This window comes from Ciconia boyciana, chromosome 20 (genome assembly GCF_034638445.1).
Source record: "Ciconia boyciana chromosome 20, ASM3463844v1, whole genome shotgun sequence".
Lineage (NCBI taxonomy): Eukaryota > Metazoa > Chordata > Aves > Ciconiiformes > Ciconiidae > Ciconia > Ciconia boyciana.
Genome location: NC_132953.1, coordinates 5,485,456 through 5,498,842, shown reverse-complemented (window position 1 = coordinate 5,498,842; position 13,387 = coordinate 5,485,456). Strand labels below are relative to the sequence as shown.

Below are 13,387 nucleotides of genomic sequence, written 5' to 3'. Positions count from 1 at the left end.
CATACCAAGAAGCAGAGTTCCAGCTCCCCTCCAGCTGTTCCTGGGAGCCAGGGCTGGCCTTCCAGAGGCAGGGTCCGGAGCTTCAGCACATGCTCAGCCAGGCCTGTATTGCACCAAGGAAAGCCCAGGGCTCTCTTTGGAGCTGCTCGGTGTAGCTGTGGTGCCAGGGCCTGCTGGCAGCATCCGTGCCTTCTCCTGGGGGATGGCGTGCGGGGGAGGCAAGCTGTGCTGGAACTGCTTGCCTTGGGGTCCCTGCCAGCACGGTGATTTCCCTCTCGCGTGTCAAGGGCAGCCGGCAAAGAGCTGGCTGTGAAGCTCCCCCTCCGTCTCTCAGCTCTGCCTTCCCGGGAGGAAGGAGCAGCAGAGCGGCAGGCTCAGAAACACGCACAAATGCGCACAAATGCACCTGACTTACACTTTCTACCTCTTTCTTTTCCTTTTCTCCCACCCTCCACACTCTCTTTTGTTCTGCCCTTCTGGCACCTCTGCACACAACAGCATTGTCCTTCTCCGCCAAAAAGAGCAACCTGGCAAATTTAGAGCAGCAAAACTCAGCAACGGCGTACAGGGAGTCGGGTGTGTGGGAAGGGGAGAGCTGAGGAGGCTCACTTGACCCCGTCTCACTGCAGAAACTTTTCCCTGCTGACCCCGCCTTGAAACATCTGCACTTAATAAACATGAATGCAAAGACATCCACCAACTGGAAACACCACCATGGTAGTTTCTGGCCACAACTCAGCGAAGAGCCCACACTGTCCTTGTTTGCTACTGCCTGCCAAGGAAGGATCAGGCCCAAGGGTCCTTGCAGTATGCAGAGAGCTTGTTTGAAAACTGATCTCGATTCGCTGCCTTTGTTTTCTACAAAGAGGTAGAAACAGAGCAAAAAATCTTGAGGGATGCAGAGAAGTCACTGACTGAATAGACAGCCCTCGAAACCTCACCAAGACATTGTGAAACCTTTGAACCATTGTTCAAATAGATTTTAAATAGAGTCCCAGGCCTTGATACGCTGAAGGTGATGGAGAATAAAATGAACCAATAATTTTTCAATGCACACATTGAGGACAAATGGCTTTTTCATTGATAATGCCAGGGGCTGAAGCCAGGGGATTCATCAGCATATTTTGGCATCCCGCGGGACTGCAGGATTCTGCCCATACTGGTGTTAAATAACACGTTAACGGGAGCAGAAGTGCAAGCAGGAGTGTGAGGCCTCCCAGAAGCTGAAAGTACCACATAAGCTGTTGCCAGACGCACTCAGGAGACTTCAGCTTTCAGAGTCAACCTCTCCTTTAGATGAATGGAGAGTAACTAACACCTGCAGTGCGGACACCAGTTTGCAGCCAGGTCACTTGGCTTGGATCGTCCTCCGCAACACTACTGCTTCTGCCCCAGAGGAAGCACTGTACTGGGAATTACTCCCAGTGAGCACAAGCAGCTGAAAGGGAGGCGATGGCTTAGCTTCTGTCCAGTCATTCCTGCTCTGTCTTATCCTCAGCTTCCTGTGCACATCCAGCCTGAGCACCGGGATGCCACCATGCCAGGATGCCACCGTGCCCCGTCTGCCCAGGCTGTGTGTTTTGCTCTTCATTCCCCTCAGGAGGCTTTTCTCAGCCTCGCTGTTGCAGTAATGCGACTCTTGGGACCAAGTCACTGGCACGTGGGAACCCAGGCAAGGAGATGAATCTTGGAGAGACAGTAATTAATTTATTAATATGACAGAACTAATAAATCTCTCATTTATTCTCCAGATTTAATTTCCCATCCCTGTGTTTTCTCTTCCTGTCACACAAACACTACTAAAAAATGTTGGAAGGCACAAGGAGAGATTGAGAGAAGCAGGGAAGAGGAGAAGAGGCTCCAAGAAAGGGGCCATCTTGCACTCTGTAAAGCTGTTTAGCATCTCCAGAAAATGATGCCAAGCTACTGAAATGGCTCCTGAAGCTGCAGTGGCAGAAAGGTGAGAGGAGTAGAAACTCTGCCTGCACAACAAGCAGTCCCTCTCGTGGAAAAACACAGCTCACGCTGCACAGTGCAGACATCTTCATCTCAGCTGGCTGTCTGCACTAACTGCGGAGTCAATGAAGAGAAATTTCTACCGCATAATTCACCCAGTGTGCATAAGAAATCCACCTTGGGCTGGATGAATCTTAGCCTGAAAATGCCTATTTATTTCCTTGGACATGAAGGAGTCTGGATGATTCGCTCCACATTCCCATTTGATGTCGCAGGGTCTTGCAGGAACCTATCCCCAGTGAAATCAAGCCTGTCTCACTGACCTGGACTAGAGACAGGGCTCTGCTCATTCAGTGACTTACCCAACAAATGCTCAAAACGCTTGTTCAGGAGACCTCGGCCTATGTTTCCTAAAGGGGCTGCCTAGCTGGAGACGCCATTTCATGAGAGCCTGTTCTTTTCAGAAATGACTTATGAAGTGCTGGCCTCCTTAACGGGTCTTAACCTGGACAGCCCAAATCACAAGCCACAAGAGGAACATCTGCTGAACCTACCTCCTCCTCCAGAGCCTCCTTGGCAGTACTAGTTCTTGCCCAAATTTCTCAGCAAAACACTTGTCTTTTTTCTTCTCCCTTTGCAAACTACCCCTCTGTGAAAACTGACACTGCCTGTGGATCAGACTTCTGACTCATCACTTAAAGATGATGCATTTTGGCCCAATGCTCAATCCAGCCCTTGTAAAATGATGCTTGGCCTCTTCTCTCTCCCACCCCCTCCTGCCCTCCTGGACGGCCGGTCTATGAGACACAGGCAGTAGTAACCCAGATGTATTTGTTGCAGGGGAGGAGGCATCGACAGTCTGATGCTGCAAGGACTTGTCGATGCTTCCCATCTCAGCAGAGAGAGGGGCTCAAGGGGAGCATCCATTTAGCAGTAATAGGAAAGGGAGGAAACTTAAGATCCTGCTGTGGGCCATCAGGTCTTTTCCATTAGGAAGGTACACACCGCATCCTGCATCTCCTGAATGACCCTGTACTTCCCTACCTCGCTTGCGATTTCTTCCTGGCAAAAACAGAGGCAGAAAGATGTGAAGTTTCTTGCCAAAAAATACGTGGTCAGACCAGGACTACGAGCGGGCACGTGACAGGAGTCCTACCTATAATCAAACGCTCCTGCTCAAAGCGTGCCTCTCCCGTGCACCTGAGACAGCAGGCTGTTCACCTGTGCAGGCGCAGGCCTAAGCCAAAGTCTTCCTTCCTCATCGCTTTGGGGAAGCAGAGGGGAAAAAACCCCAAGGACGGCTGCAACCCATGGCCGCGTCCCGGCCAGTCCCGGCCACGTAAGGCGGAAAAGCAACAGGAGCAGAGAGCAGCCCTTCCCCGCCCCCCTCCCCTCTCCCTGCAGATGCCTAATCCGCCCGGGTGGCCGGGCCCCAGAGCCCCCCTCCCCGCGCCGGCCAGCAGTGCCACCCCGCAGGGGGCGAGGGCAGCCCGCCCGCCCCCGCAGCCGGCCCCGCAGCCGGCCCCCGGCGCACAGAGCCGCGGGCAGCGCGGCGAAGGGGCGCGGCCGGCCCGGCCGTTCCGGCCCGGCTGCGCAGGGGGAGGGAGGGATGGGCGGGGAGGCGGCTTCATCCCTGCTCCTGCCGCGAGCAGGAACAAAGCGGATGGGGCCAGGAATTCAGAGCAGCCGACGGCATTTCTATGCTAATGAGAGCTCCGAGTTGGATCCTGCCGCCTGTGGCAAATTGGAGAGAAAATCCAGGCTTGAGAGGATGCAACTTTTATGCCCGATGAGCGTCGCTGGGCTCCGACACCAATCCTTCTCCCTCGGTTTATTTTTAATTGACTCCCACTAAGCCGGAGTACACGTTCATCCGTTCCAAATGGAACAGCTGTTGAAACTGAAAATCAGCATCATAAAGTGCGGACGTATATATTTTGTGGTGTTCACTTCTTAGCACTCCATTTCCAAACCTCAGCAGCCTGCCCAGAACAAAGGATGCCTTGGCAGAGCCTTAACCCCATCCTGCAACCCTTGCATCCCCTCGCGCTTGTGCGGAAAGGGCTGCGGGCTGGATCCTGCACTGAGCGTCACCTGTACACTGTGGCAGTGCAAGGTGACAGACTGGAAAAGATGGGTCCCACATGACCTTCATAACCTGCAGGAGATCTTACCGGCTCTTCCTTTTACATCTCTATAGAACCTGAGACTCAGGGTACCAGCAACAGAAATATTAATAGGAAAGACCAAGGATCTGTCCCAAACGGTGCAGAATTCCCATGCTTTGGCCAGTTAAGGGGGCATGACACCAACTTGCTGGGTCTATAAAGGGTGCTAAGTCTTCTCTTGGCTTCAAAAGGACCGTTGCATTTTCTATGGCCTGAGCAACAGGTCAAGGAGATTATGGGCCAAGACAAGGCAGGGGGTGTCTGACATGGTCTGCCTGTCCCAGTCCGCTTCCTTTCCAAAGACAGTAGGAAGCAGGTACTCAACACCCTTTGCCAGTTGTGAAAACCCCAACCTTACGCACCTCCGAACAACACCCCGTCCCTGGTAAGTGCCCTGCTCCCCATCTTGCCAACCATTCCCCAGGCAGCTACACTTCAGTCAGCCCTGTGCTACAGCCCCCGCAGGGAGTGGTTTGATCAACAGGGTCAGAACCAAGGTCTCTATCCTTTGGTTAACTGTCCACCGACAGGCCAGCACACAAAACCCTGCACCCTCAGAAACAAGACCTGACAAGGCACTGGCCCCTGAAGGTGGACTGCTGGACTCCATGACCTAATACAATCGCTGGTTTTTAGCAGGCATGATGTTCTGATCATCAGGCAACAGAGCTGACATGCCGGTGCTTGGTCTTTCTCACAAATAAACCATGCCCTCCTACACAATGAAAACACCAGCTGGCGAAGTCTTGGCCATCCCACTCCTTAGTCTCAAGGGATAATAATCCAGAGACCTGGCATTGCAAAATATACTGGAGAACCCCATGGATTGCCAAATTCCTACAGCAATCCGAAGTCAACATGGAAATGTTGCAAATGGGAGCAATCGGGATCCAACCCAGGAGCTGTGCTCTGCAGAGCAACAGGATCCATCGAGCAGGGATTGAGCTCTCTGCTAACACAGTGCTGTGGGGTCTGGCGGGCTCTGAGTACAGGCAGGGTTCACTCATATCTCCCTGGAAGGAGACCATGTACTTTGAGGTGAAGAGGGGGAACAGCACATTTCTAAGGCTGGTGTGCCAGTGTCTTTCCCAAATGCAAGGAGAAAAGGGGCAATAAAAACTCCACAGGGACCAAGAGAGGCAGGATGCTGCAGAGCAGCTGGTGAGCGGTATCCTCCTTTTAATTTGGATATTAGGAAAAATTTCTTCACCAAAAGGGTTGTCAAGCATTGGAACAGGCTGCCCAGGGAAGTGGTTGAGACACCATCCCTGGAAATATTTAAAAGACGTGTAGACGTGGTGCTTAGGGACATGGTTTAGTGGTGGACTTGGCAGCGTTAGGTTAACGGTTGGACTCGATGATCTTAAAGGTCTTTTCCAACCTAAACGATTCTATTCTATCCTGCCCCTGGTACTCCAGTAGGTTCAGGACTTGGTACGAGGAGCGTTCCTGGATGCTTCTCGCTAAATGTTACATCTGCCACTTTCCAGTTTGGCAATAGCCCCCTCAAAAGCCTGGCGTGCCTCTTCTGTTCCCTGGCATTGGCCTGAAGGAGTCAGAAGAAGAAAAGTGGAGCGATGCTCCAGATAGCCTGGCCATGGAGTCCAACTGTAGATACCTGCTAGAAACGTTTCTGTAGGTGGCAAGAATTGCCAATGGGGGAATCAAAGCTCAACCTTACTCCCTTAGGAGCTTGCAGCAGGGTTTCTATGCTAACAGTTGTAAAGGGCCTGGATCCCTAATACCAAAAAAGCCAGAGGGAAGACCTCCTAAGAAAGCTAGAGCCTGTTGCAGGAAGGATATCCCTCTCGCCTCCTACCTGTATCCTGGGGAGCAGAATCCAGCCATGTGAACAGACCTGGAGGAAAACCCCAAGAAGGAACAGGAGAAGGGGGAGTGGATGCAGATAACGCTTTGCCAGCATGTGTCAGCAGGACTTTTTCTATAAATAATATTCCACACCAGGGGCATGCTGGGTGCCAGCCATTTCAGACGCTTTGGCATTTATTAAGGTGGTTTGCTGGGAGCCGAGGTGTTTAGAAAACCTGTCACTGACCAGTGTGCTACAATCTTAAAATAACTGATTAATTAAAAGCTGACCCTGAGCTTTTTGGAAAGTCTGGCCCTATCTGCCTAGCTCTAAAAACAGAAAAAGCAATTTTTATGTTTTGCCAACCAAACAAATCCAGCTTCAGACCTCTGATTAAATATTAACTACTGTGCACAGACCACAAGCAAGATCCACAGCTATTTATTGCTCCAAAGGCAGCTGCAGCAAGAAACAAAACAAAACAAAACAAACCAGCCAGGAATGAACGGTGTCGTCCACATCAACAAGTTCCCATGTGTGCTTGAGTCAGCTTGAAGCCAGGAGGCATTTAAGAGCACGTTTCACTGGCCTCAGCGCTCAGGGACCCGGCGCTGTTGGTGCATTTCTCTCCCAGGCCCACATGCCTCCCGGCACCTACCGCTCCTCCCTGCACCGCATGAGTGAACTGACTACGGGCCCAATCCATAGGCTAATGACGTCAATGATCTTCACTTTGGATCTCACTACAAAACCTCTGTGATGCCTGCAGAGCTAATATCACTTTAGGAGGGTAAACTGGTGACTGCCTGATTTATCCCCCTTTCATTCCCTTTCCAAAGCCCAGTTTGGGACCAGCAGAGGCCCGACAATGACGTTTAGAGACACAGAAGGAGGTGAGCGTGTGCAAGAGGCACAGATCCTGTGGCGAGACTGCTGCTGCTCGGAGTGGTGCTCGGCCAGCACCGTGAACTTGTGGCCGCAGAGGTCAATGAGGCTGCCATTGCCGCAATGTTTGGCTCTGTGCAGTGACAGCTAGGGCACAAGGGGACACCGGTGGGAACCAAGGTCAAAACAATGTCCCCATGCCAAAACTGTCCATTTCTTGCAGCCCTGTTAAACACCTGATCACACCACGACAAAGATTTGTCTGTTTTAAAAAAATGATTGCTCATTTCTCTGGACAGTACAGCCTTCGCCCTTCCTCGTCCGCCTCCTCCTCCCAAGCGGAAGGGCCGTAGCGTGGGCATGAGGGTTGTTTCCAAACTGTCCGGCACGCACCGACCAGCAGCGTGATTGTGGGCAGTGCGTGTGCAGGTCTGCTCACCGCTGTACCCCCGGCAGCTGCCCGGTGCCGTCCCACGACGTACAGCGCACAGAGAGCTGCCTCTCCTTAGGGCTCCTCACGTGCCTAGAGTTAAGCGAGTGCTGAAGGGCTGCGGAGAGTGGAGCTGCCCTCTTTGCTGTGCATCTGCCTGCTCAGGCAGGTATTTGCAGCCTTCAATGACTCGGGGCCTTGCTAAAGCCAGGCTGAGGTGGGGCAGCCTGCAGCACTGGCTCGGCTTTGTCCCATTAAGTGGCTAGGTAGCGTTGACACCCCTCATATGCCCCATGCATGTCTTTGAAGGCTTTTCCCCGGGGCTTCCTAGTATCATTTGATGCCCGGGAGCAACAGGACAAAAGGTGATTGTTCCCCACCTTATTTCTAATTATTATTGGAAATAAAAAAGCAGCTGTGCTCCTATTTGGGCCCTGAGCCAGCCCTGGTGTGTCTCCCCCCGCCTGATTTCACAGACATATGCTCAGGTTTCTGACGCACAGAGATCAAATAACCCATCACTCAGGGTAAGATATTATCCCCTATTACCAATTCAATGCAAACAGCTCTCGTCTTCCCCAGATTAAAAGCCAATTAAAGAACCTTGCTTTTCAAGGGGAGAGGAAACTGAGAGGAGTTTTTTGTGGGGTTTTTGTTGGTCTCTGGCAAGGAGGCAACATCCCCCATAAGTGTTATCGATGAGTTCTTTTCAAATCACATTGATTTTGCTCAGAACAGTTTGGGACTCATGTCTCCAGAGAAAAAGAGAAATACAGAGAGGACAACAACAAAATCTCAACAACCTGTGTCCTAAAAAGGAAAAAGAAAGAAATTTTACTTGCTGGAGGATCAATGGTGTTTGCTTAAGTCAGCAATTGGTGTTTTGGGTTTCAAAGCTTTCTCAGGGCAAAGAAGCCTTACTCTCAAGGTGAAGAGCAAGCTCATAAATCTGGGAGAAGCTTCAAGACCAGAATATGCTGATTCCCCACTGCAGGGAGGGCACAGCCAACAGGAAAAGGGCATTTGCTCAGCAAACAAGGAGCAGGATGAGCGCTTGTAAATCGCTAGTCACGAGGGAACAGGTGACATTCAGTCCTGCTGCACTCAGATCTGGGATACAAGGGGAGAGAAAGGTGACCTTAAGCCAGCTCTGCACTCACAAGGGCCACCCGAGCGCCTGGTTTCTCCTCTCAGCTCCCAGAACAGGTCAGTGAAGCCTCAGGTCTGATACTTTTCCCACAGCTCTCGCTGAGAAACCAAGACTTATCTTCAAGGCAGCAGACTTGGCCCTGGCCCCAAATGCCTCCTATTGCCTTACTGCCCTGGGAGCAGACATGTCCAGAGACATGTCCGGTGCAGGGGTAAAGCCAGAGATCAGAAAATCTCCCGTCTGGGACTGCAGCCAGCACAGCGGGATTCCAACACAAAGGTATACAGTGATAACTCACTTCATCGATCCCGTTTCCCTAGATTTAGTAGAAACAAACAAAAAGCCTCATCATCGAAAACCCCAGACTGCCTTTCCAGCAAGTATCGTACCGAAAAGGAGCTCTGTGTTTAGGCTTCCTCCAGCTTGCTACTGTTTTACTCGCTGCCTGTTGACCCCCCCTGCCTCTCTCAGGGCCCACGCTCCTCATAGCCCCGTTACCATGAGTTTGCAATCAGCGTGCCGGAACTGCCCTGGGCTCGGCCTCGGAGCTCCTGTCTGCCATGGCCCTGCAAAATCCTGCCACCGAAAGCAGCCTTCCAGTGTGTCTGCTGCAACGTGAAGGGGTGTTGAGTTCTTGACAGAGGGTGTTTAGCACACCCATCCACTTCAGTAGGTAGGCAGATGACCTCCCGAGGTCCTTCACAACCTGAATTTATCTTCTGTTTCTATCAGGATGCTAAACTAGCATAAAAACATGTCTGTCTTTCTGTCAATCTGTCACTTTGAGTTCATTTCATTTTCATCTGTCACACATTAGCCCAGATCTTACTGTCTACAAGCAGATATTTATTGTTTCCTCTTTTCTTTTTTAAAGCCATTTCCACTCGAAATATACCGACACACACCCAGACACAGGCACACGTACACAAATAGCAGGGCACCATTTTCACCAGGCTTACTCTCTATTCCAGGCTGATTTAGTGAGAAAGACTGGGAGTGACTTGGTCTGACAAGTGACTCTTTGCATTAAAACCAACGGCCAAACTGCAACAGCCTCGTCTTGGTTGCATACGCGGGCAGGGCGAGGGGATCTGCTCAGCTTCTTTGCAGAGCCTGAGCTCAGCTGGTGCAGAGGCAGAGCAGGAGGCCAGGTCGTGTCTACACTGCCAGCAGCAGATCTCAGCCCGCTTGCCAGTCCACACTTGCCCACCAGCCAACATGTTCCCATGCAACCACAAGTTTTGCATCGGGAGAGGAGGGGCCTGACCACAGCCCAGCAACCAGGAACCCAAAATCTTGCTCCCACTGTCTGGGCTGAGCGTGAGCACAAACCAAGCCACCCACCAGCAGACTTCCTGAACATCCTTGTGCTCAGCACCGCACGTCCTTGTGCTTCAGCCTGAGCTACCGCTGGACTGAGAGCCACCGGCCCAGAGAGAAAGTGGGGAAGTGGTGGGACGTAGACACAGCCACAGCTTGTGGGGCACTACAACAGCTTCTCCCCGGGTCAGTAAGCGTGCTCCAGCAGCACGTGTGCCGGCGATGGGCGCTAGGCGGGAATAGCACCAGGGCTGGGGGAGAGGCAGAGCCCAGTGCGGCTGCTCAGGGAGGCACCACGGCCTCTCCTTGCAGCACCCTGTGGGCTCCCTGCCTGCTGCCATGCCGGGGGAGGCAGGACACCTCCCAGCACACACCTGCACAGCCGCAGCCCATCTCGCTGCTGCCGCATACCTGCACGGGAGACCCAAACTGGAGGGAAAGGGAGAGACGGGGAGGGAAAGGGGGGGCGAGCAGGAGGAGCCTGGGGTCAGGACAGCCGTGCGGGGGCACGGGGAGGAAGGAATGGACGAAGCCTCCGCCGGCAGGATCCCTCCCTCTCCCCTTCATTTCCGCCCAGGAAAAAAAGGAAGGCTTTTCCCTGCCTGGATTTTTTTCCCAGCGTCCCCGGCCGCCGCTGGTGAAACCCCATCTCAAGCCACCCCGTCGCCATGGCAACGGGCCGACAGGAACAGATGGTCCTGGGCAGCCAAATCCCAGCTCGGGGGGAGCCGCACAGGGGTGCGGGCAGGGCAGGAGCGGGCCCTGGCCACGCTCTGGGGGACAGGGAGGTCACCCTCCTCGCGCTCCTCTCCCTCATCCTCCAGCCATGGCGAGACACTCGTAGGCTTGGTGCCACCCCGGGGTGGCCCCGCAGGAGGGAGGGACGTGCGTGCTCCCCTCCCAAGGGGCACGAACCCTCTGAGACCCACCACCCCATGAGCTGCACACTTCCCTGGCTATGGGAACAGCCACGTTTTCTCAAACATGTGGAGCATCTCCCTGCCCGCCTTCAGCAAACCTCACCCCCCGAAGACGGGGGATTGCACAGCAGGTGGGCGCGGGGCCAGACCTCTCCATCTGTGAAGTGAGCGGGCCCAGGGCTCAGCTGGCACAGCCTCGCCGGGTCTCCCAGATGGATTCATCCGAGCAGACCGGGGATGAGGACCGGGGTGGGTGCAGATAAAACTCAGCCACTAATCTCCCTGTGGATTAACTGTCAAGCCTGTCCACGTGGGGCGGTGGTGTGGGGCTTTGGAGCAGACAAACAACATTTAAGCCCTCCTGGAGATACCCACGACTCCTCTGGAGTATTGGAGAGAAGCAGCCAGGCATGCCTCAGACACCCAGAGAGAAGAGGGTGTTTCTCAGGGGCACAGACTTCTCTCCCCATGGGATTTGCAGAGTGAGCTGCAAACCCGATACAGCTTGCTGTGGTCAGCTCCATAACTGGTTGCGTTTTGGGGGAAAGCAACAAGTGTGAAACTCCACTTCAAAGCCTATAAAGCTGTCTGGACCTGCAGAGGGGAAGGACTCTCTATGGGGAAACATAGGCTAAAGACGCCAAGGAACATTGTTGCAAGAAAGAAAAAATTAAAAAGTGGCTTTTCCTTTAGGAACCTTAGCTCCTAGCACAGGCTGTCTCAACTGCTCAGGCCCATTTTCTCCTGAAAAACCCCAAGCAACACTCACTCTCCGGAGCCAGTTTTGGAGCTGTTAACCACCATTATCACAACTTCCTTAGCTCCAGACAAGTTCAGTCTCTGTGGATCATGGCTGAGTTTTGCAGCCTTGTCCCCAGATCCACAGGGGCCAGACAACTGCTTTTCCTGCCCATGGAGTCCCGGGGAGCTTTCGTCCCACCTGGGAGCAGTGTTTTCAGGGCTCAAGGGCCAGAAGAGGCTGGGGACGGAAAGCTGGCGGTCCCAAGGTAAGAGATGAGCGTGTTGGGAGGCTGCACGGAGCGCTGCAGGGAGGGGAGAGCTAAACCCCCTCCTGCCTAATAGCAATCACTTCTCCCTGCGCCAACCGTTCCTGCGCCAAGCTGCTCCCTTTCCCGTGGCCCTGGCACGCTCACAGAGATACTGGCCTTGGGGGCCCAGCCTGGCCCAACCGGCTCCCAGCTCACACCCGTGAGAAGAACGAGAGCCCATCCTGCCTCTCAGGTGTGGCCCCTCGCCTCCGGGCTCCCGCCCGGCGAGAGCGCTGGTGCCAGCTTGGATGCAGCCACTTTTGCTGGTGAGAGAAGGGGAGCAGGAGCCGCCGGGCAGCAACACCCTACCAGGGAGGTCTGTGCCAGGGCAGCGGCTCATGGGAGGCTGCAAAGCCTCCTGGTGTGGACGGGGTTGTCCGCAGCACCCCTTTTCTGTGCTTCCTCTCCTTCAGAGGGGGTTCCCAGATTTTTTTTCTGCTGGCGTCTGGGTTCAGCCCTTTCTTCCCCAGCTTGACAAGCCCTGGAAACCCACATCTTTTCTCTGCAGAACAGGTTGGGTGCAGGAGCAGCCATGCCCGCTTCCCACGCACCAGCACAGCCCAGCCTTGGCCCACACCCTCCCCCTGCCCCAATAGCCCATCTTTTTTTTCCCTCTGCTCTCTTTCCCAGATCAAAGCTGCCTCCCCTCCCTGTATTACAAACATTATTCAGCTGCTAGATAAGAAGCTCTCCAGCAGCTCTTTATTAATCCCACTGGAGGCAGAAAGAAGGCAGAGAGAAAGGACTCAGCGTGGCCAGGACAGAGACTAATGTTCCACGAAACACCTTTGCAAAAGAGAGGCATGTCTTTTTCCAGAAAGTCTCATGGGAAGCTTGGGTAATAATTAACAATTATCGAACTTTAAACCCTCCATCTCTCTCTCTGTCCTGACCAGGATTTTGTAATAACTCATCCAGTCTGAAACACTCCCAGCCTGGTTTGCTGGGGCAGGAGGGGTAAGGAGGGGGATGCAGACAGACTCCAGGGCAGGCAGGAGGCAGTTGCTGAGCCTGCTGCTTCCTTGCTTTTACACTGAGCTGCAGTGTCCCAGCTCCAAGCTTCCAGGAAGCTTGGATATGAACCTCCTTTCCTTCCTTCAATGCATCTTGCAGCTCCTTTGGCCACAAAAAGAAATGGCTTGTTGTGGAACACATCTTCCTAGGGAAGTTTCCCCCAGCCTTGGAATACCATAGACTCTTGCATATGGCTAAAATCGTTATCTACCCAGGAGATAGACTAGAAAGCTTTTATAGCATAAAGACACTTGTTTAAATCCATCTGCTGTCTGAGGCAACTATAATCAGTACCATGTGATGGCTCACACGTGAAACAAGTCGGATGGCTCATAGGGCCTGGGTTTGCATTGCTACCTGCCCCCTCTTATGGAAGGACCACAGAGTTTTTGAAGTGCTTGTTCATGCATCTGGCAGGGTATTTCTGTTATCTGCATCCTACAGTGGGGCGACTCAGGGTGTTATGAAACTTGCTCACAGCCACCTAGGAAATTAGTGGCAAAAGCAAAACACACTGCAGATATCTGAAGACTTACATTACTGTCCCCAGCGTGCAGCCACCCTTCCTGCCTCACAGCACATCCACCACGGACAGGGCACAACATGAACCCCTGTCGCCTGTCCTGCCCCGTGCATTGTCCAGCAAAGAGCCAGGGTGTGGGTGGGAGCTGCCCCGGGCTGGCAG

General features: G+C 53.3%; 1 protein-coding gene across 1 annotated transcript in view; it reads right to left on the bottom strand.

Annotated features, from left to right (window-relative positions):
* The window catches only part of NECTIN1 (nectin cell adhesion molecule 1), a 72,598-nt gene that overhangs the window by 45,374 nt on the left and 13,837 nt on the right, over positions 1 to 13,387 (bottom strand). The window lies entirely within an intron of this gene.